This window comes from Saccopteryx leptura, chromosome 1 (genome assembly GCF_036850995.1).
Source record: "Saccopteryx leptura isolate mSacLep1 chromosome 1, mSacLep1_pri_phased_curated, whole genome shotgun sequence".
Classification (NCBI taxonomy): domain Eukaryota; kingdom Metazoa; phylum Chordata; class Mammalia; order Chiroptera; family Emballonuridae; genus Saccopteryx; species Saccopteryx leptura.
Window position 1 is genome coordinate 291,364,380 of NC_089503.1, and position 6,000 is coordinate 291,370,379.

General features: G+C 38.5%; 1 protein-coding gene across 6 annotated transcripts in view; it reads left to right on the forward strand.

Annotated features, from left to right (window-relative positions):
• Nucleotides 1–5,513, forward strand: part of RIMKLB (ribosomal modification protein rimK like family member B) — a 79,845-nt gene extending 74,332 nt beyond the window's left edge. For all 6 annotated transcript variants that reach the window (XM_066355943.1, XM_066355903.1, XM_066355933.1 and 3 more), the window contains one exon: nt 5,354–5,513. The gene's annotated coding sequence lies outside the window, so the exon portion shown is untranslated. The remainder of the gene's footprint in view (nt 1–5,353) is intronic.
• The last annotated feature ends 487 nt before the right edge of the window (nt 5,514–6,000 follow it).

Below are 6,000 nucleotides of genomic sequence, written 5' to 3' on the forward strand. Positions count from 1 at the left end.
GTCTGTGTCTGCCCAGGTAATCAGCTTTATTTCCTTTGCATGGACAATAGCCCTCTAACATGTGAATCAGAGTAGCAACATTGTGATTCTCTACATTTTAGAATTTGGTGAGGCCGAGTAGAAGAAATTAAATAACATTTGAAGTTCCTAGAATTAAAGCATATAAATTTTAATAAGATAAAGACCAGTATACCACTTACTCAACTACTTGTTTAACTCTAATATCTTTATTGTTTCTGGCAACCAAACTGTATAAAAATCACTTAGAACAAAAACCATACAGTTCTTAATCTTATCTAGACTCTTTTTTTTTCTTTTATCTTTTGTGTGTGTGTGTGTGTGTGTGTGAGAGAGAGAGAGAGAGAGAGAGAGATAGATAGATAGATAGATAGATAAGGGGAGAGGGAGACAGACCAGAAGGGAGAGAGATGAGAAGAATCAACTCATAATTGCAGCACCTTAGTTGTTCATTTGCTTCTCACACATGCCTTGACCAGCGGGCACCAGCTGGGTTATTGACCCCTTGCTCAAGCCAGTGACTTCAGGTTCCAAACCAGTGACCTTTGAGCTCAAGCCAGTGAGTATGGGTCATGTGTATGATCCGACGCTCAAGTCAGTGACCCTGTGCTCATGCTGGTGAGCCCGTGCTCAATCCAGCGAACTTGGGGTTTTGAACCTGGGTCCTCAGCGTCCCAGGTCAACGCTCGATCCACTGCACCTCCACCTGATCAGGCTTATCTGGACTTTCCATTTTAAATTAACTCTGATATTTTTTATTGAATAATTGATGTGTGCTGCATAGTGATTTCATATTTCTATTCATTGCAAAATGATATACACAATATGTCTAACATTTGTCATTTTTAAAATAACACTGTCTTTGCAGTTTTCAAATTTTCTTATAACTGGAGAGAAAAATCAATTTGTAGTCTTTCAGATGAAAGTTAAAAGTAACTGACCTAAATCTTTTTTCTAGGATATCAGTGAAAATTTTAGAAATATTTTCAGATTTTTTTATTTTTAGTTTTTGTTTTGTTTTGTTTTGTTTTTTTCTTCTGAAGCTGGAAACGAGGAGAGACAGTCAGACAGACTCCCGCATGCACCCGACTGGGATCCACCCGGCACGCCCACCAGAGGCAACGCTCTGCCCACCAGGGGGCTATGCTCTGCCCCTCCGGGGCTTCGCTCTGCCACCACCAGAGCCACTCCAGCGCCTGGGGCAGAGGCCAAGGAGCCATCCCCAGCGCCCGGACCATCTTTGCTCCAATGGAGCCTTGGCTGCGGGAGGGGAAGAGAGAGACAGAGAGGAAGGAGGAGGGGGGGTGGAGAAGCAAATGGGCGCTTCTCCTATGTGCCCTGGCCGGGAATCGAACCGGGGTCCCCCACACGCCAGGCCGACGCTCGACCGCTGAGCCAACCGGCCAGGGCTATTTTTAGTTTTTATTTATTGATTTTTTTGGGAGGTGAGGGGAGAGAAAGAGAAAGAGAGGGAGAGTGAGAAAGAGAAGGAAGAAGCAGGAAGCACCTACTCATAGTAGTTGCTTCCTCCATGTGCCTTGACTGAGCAAGCCTAGGGATTTGAACTGGTAACCTCAGCATTCCAAATCAGTGCTCTATTCACTGCACCACCACAGGTCAGGCTCTTTTCAAATTTTATAGAGTGAGCTCGACCTGTGCTGGCACAGTGGATCAAGCGTTGACCTGGAACGCTGAGGTCACTGGTTCAAAACCCTGGGCTTACCTAGTCAAGGCACATATGGGAGTTGATGCTTCCTGCTCTTCCTCCTTCTCTCTCTCTCTCTCTCTCTCTCTCTCTCTCTCTGTCTTTCTCTTCTCTAAAATGAATAAATAAATAAAAATACTTTAAAAAGAAATTATTTGTGTAAAATAAAAAATTTTATAGTATGTAAACAGTATAGCCAGGGAGAAATTATTTAAATAGGAGAGGAATCCTTACTTCTACTTTAATCTGTAATAACAGATTGAACTGGCCTGCAAAAGCCTGCCAGGAAAATTTAGGATTTCTAAGCTGAAAAGCTTAACGTTTATACACTATAGTCTTGAATTTGCTGTTACAGAAACTAAAATTCAGAGCAGTTAGTAACTTGCGGAGATTACAGAGCCAGGGCTAGGACCTGAGTCTCCTAACTGCCAGCACAGTGTTCTCTTTGTATTCTATACCATGTAGGCTTCAAAACATGGTCACTGAACAAGTGCTCTGCAGTTAGAGCTGTGATGTCACAGACAAAGTTGTCATTATTTGTGCTTGTAGTTATCTAATATAGGGTGAGGAATCTATTCAAATAAAGAATATTAAGGAAAATTTTGGGTAGCCATTTTAGAAATGGTTAAAGATTTTGCTTACCTTGGTTCAGTCATTAACTTAAAGCCAAGAAATCAAGGGAAGGCTGAAATTTGGAAGGGTAGCAGTGGAAGAATTAGGAAAGATCACCAACAGCAAAGATGTATTATTAGAGACCAAGGTTAGGATCATGCATGTCCTCATATGGAATATGGATGTGAATTGGACAGTGAAGAAGGCTGATAGGGAAAAAAAAGATTTATTTGAAATATATTGTTGAAGTAGAGCTTTACAAATACCCTGGACTGCCAGAGAGAAGAACAGGTGGGTCCTAAAGCAAATTAAGTCTGAAACACCATTGGAGGCAAAAATGAGAAAACTGAAGCTGTCCTACTTCAGGCACATCCCGAGAAGGCAGGGTTCTTTGTAAAAGAAAATAGTAATGCTGGGAAAAATAGAGATAGCAGGAAAAGAGGAAGATGAAATGAGATGGATAAGTTTCATTTAAATAGTTACAGGCTAGTTGCTGGGTGGGGTGTGGGTTGGGGAATAAAGAGGGACAAATATACAGTGACGGAAAATGATTTGACTTTGAGTGATGGGCACACAATACCATCCACAGTTCAAATGCTATAGAGATGTTACCTGAAACCTATGTACTCTTATTGATCAATGTCATCCCATTAAATTTAATTTCTAAAAAATGTAAAAATAAAAAAACCACAGGCATGCCTGACCTGTGGTGGTGCAGTGGATAAAGTGTTGCCCTGGAACGCTGAGGTCACCGGTTCAAAACCTGGGTTTGCCCGGTCAAGGCACATATAAGAAGCTATCAGTGAAAAACTAAAGTGAAACAACCATGAGTTGATGCTTCTTACCTGCCCCCTCCAATCAGTAAATAAAATCTTTTTTATAAAAGCCACAGGCGTGAGCCTGCAGGACTGAGCAGGGCTGTTGAGGCTAGGATATTGTGGACATTGCTCATAGGATCACCAAGAGTCAGATGTGATTCGGTAGCACATGAGACGCATGATGAGTTAATGAGTACACCATTTACAGCAGGGGTCCCCAAACTTTTTACCCAGGGGGCCAGTTCACTGTCCCTCAGACTGTTGGAGGGCCAGATTATAAAAAAAGTATGAACAAATCCCTGTGCACATTGCACATATCTTATTTTAAAGTAAAAAAACAAAACGGGAACAAATACAATATTTAAAATAAAGAATGAGTAAATTTAAAATAACAAACTGACCAGTATTTCAATGGGAACTATGCTCCTCTCACTGACCACCAATGAAAGAGGTGCCCCTTCTGGAAGTGCGGTGGGGACCGGATAAATGGCCTCAGGGGGCCGCATGCGGCCCTCGGGCCGTAGTTTGGGGACCCCTGATTTACAGGGTTTGATAATAAAAAATATCCCTTGTTAAGACCAAGATACAAAGAGGCCTTCAGGTTCTTTTGCAATTTCTGTCAAGGGGAAGAGGAATGGGTTTCTTAGATCTAGAACACTATTAATCCTCTACCTCTCCTCTTGCCTACCTTTTAATTTTCCTGTTTTGGAAAATGAATCAGTCTACAATAAGATAAAACTATATCCCGGGGGAAAAATTTTTTTTTCTTGCAGATTTTTAGTCTAGCGATAAGGGAAGTAGATTGCTAAATGGGATGATTGTGTGTACTTGAAATAATAGAATGAATAGGAAGATGAATCTAGAATAATATTATTGTCTAAATATATGATGAATTTGGATTTTTAAAAACCATGTAAAAAGAAGCCACATTTTATTCAGAAAATTGTTTAGCCTCATGCCAAGTATCATTACCTATTAGTTGAAACCAGAATTCACAGAAAACCTCAGTTAATACAGTTAGAATTCCTAAATTTTTAAAAATAGTTTGTCTTAATCACAAATTTTGATTAGTATATTGAGATGTCAGTGCTTTAGATCTGAAAGAAGATGACCAATTTGAATCTTAATTTGAATGAAAATGTATTGCTTAATGTATCATTTATTGAAAATGTAACCTAGAGCATTTAACTTATAATTTTGTTTAGACATTTTGGTACTATTATTTTGTTTTATTTTGTGTGGTATACAAGAAATGTTCTTGCCTCAATTTTTTCTTTTAGGTACAGTTTTTCTGACTAAAAACACAGTTGTCTAAAACACAGAATTGTTAAGGAATAATAGTATTGACATCTTTATACAATTGTATTTTTAGTTAATGTGAAATTCTGTCTAAAATTGGGTTGATTTTTATAAAATATAAATTGTCTCTATACATTGCAGTTTAATCACTAAGAAAAAAGTGTTGGCTATTGTGCTGGCAACATTTTAATGAAGTAGACAATGTAACGGACCTATAAAAACTATTGATTTTTACCCACTAAAGAAAACAAATTTTAGGAAATTAGAATAGTTTCTGCTGAAGAAGAGTCAAGTAAATTTGGAAACTAAAGTTGCTAGTGTTTCTTATAAACCACCCATAGTTTTAAGCTTTTAATTTTTAATAATAACATTAAATGTCTTCCAACTCAGAATCAGAGTATACTCTAGTATACTTTTTCAATTTCTTTTTTGACAAGAGAGAGACAAGAAGGGAGAGAGATGAGAAGCATCAACTCATAGTTGTGGCACTTTAGTTGTTCATAGATTGCTTTCTCATATGTGCCTTGACCAGGGGCTCCAGCTGAGCCAATGACTCCTTGCTCATCCAGGGACGATGTGGTCAAGTCTGTGATCCTGCACTCAAGCTGTAAGAGCCGTGCTCAAGCCGGCAACCTTGGGGTTTCTAATCTGTGTCCTTAGTGTCCCAGGCAGATACTCTATCCACTGTGTCACTGCCTTGTCAGGCTAGTATACTTTTTCTAACTGAGATTACCAAGGTAAAGTATGGTAACAAAAAATCTGTGATTTTTTTTTTTTTTAGGCAATCTAGACAGTATGTAATTTGTCACAGTAATTTTTTTTCTTTATTTTTTTGCTAATTCTAACTATAAAGACTGTTTAAATCTGATTTAAGTGAGCTGTATGTGTTTTTCCTCCCTAGGTTCTTTTGAAGTAACCAGTGATCCTTGTTGCTTCTTACCTCTTTTACAGAGTGGACCAAGATAGATTTGACTGTTTTTTCAAATGAAGGCTATACATTCACAGAACACAGAAACAATAACTCTAACCTGTTGATTTCATTGTGTTTTCTAAAATAAAAACACCAGACCTGGAAATAGCATGGAGTATGATTTGTGTTTTTGGCAGCTACTTATACCCATTTTGTCTCATATGAATTCACTTCAGTCTGTAAGCCTACAGTGGAAGTCTAGCTCCACGTGTATCGCGTTCTTTATTCTTCACTTTTACAAGGTGATGCTCCTTTGGTTCTTTGATAGACTGATTTCTCTATAATATATTTTTAAACAATTACTTCTTCTTTGGCACATAAGTATATATTACATGGATTTTGTCTTGCCTTTTTCATCACGCTATTTTTTTTTTAATCTCTGAAGAAATGCTGGCTTTTTTGTATTCTCTTGTGACCAGGGTCTGGCACACAGTTGTCACAGCGCCACACATAGTATTTTGTAACTAGAGACCATGTCTGACCTAGTATGTTTGAAATGTAAGGGGTCAGATACATAACTGTGTGTATACAGAGGCAGCTCTAGTACTTTGAACAAAGAATGGGTTTTATAATCAAAT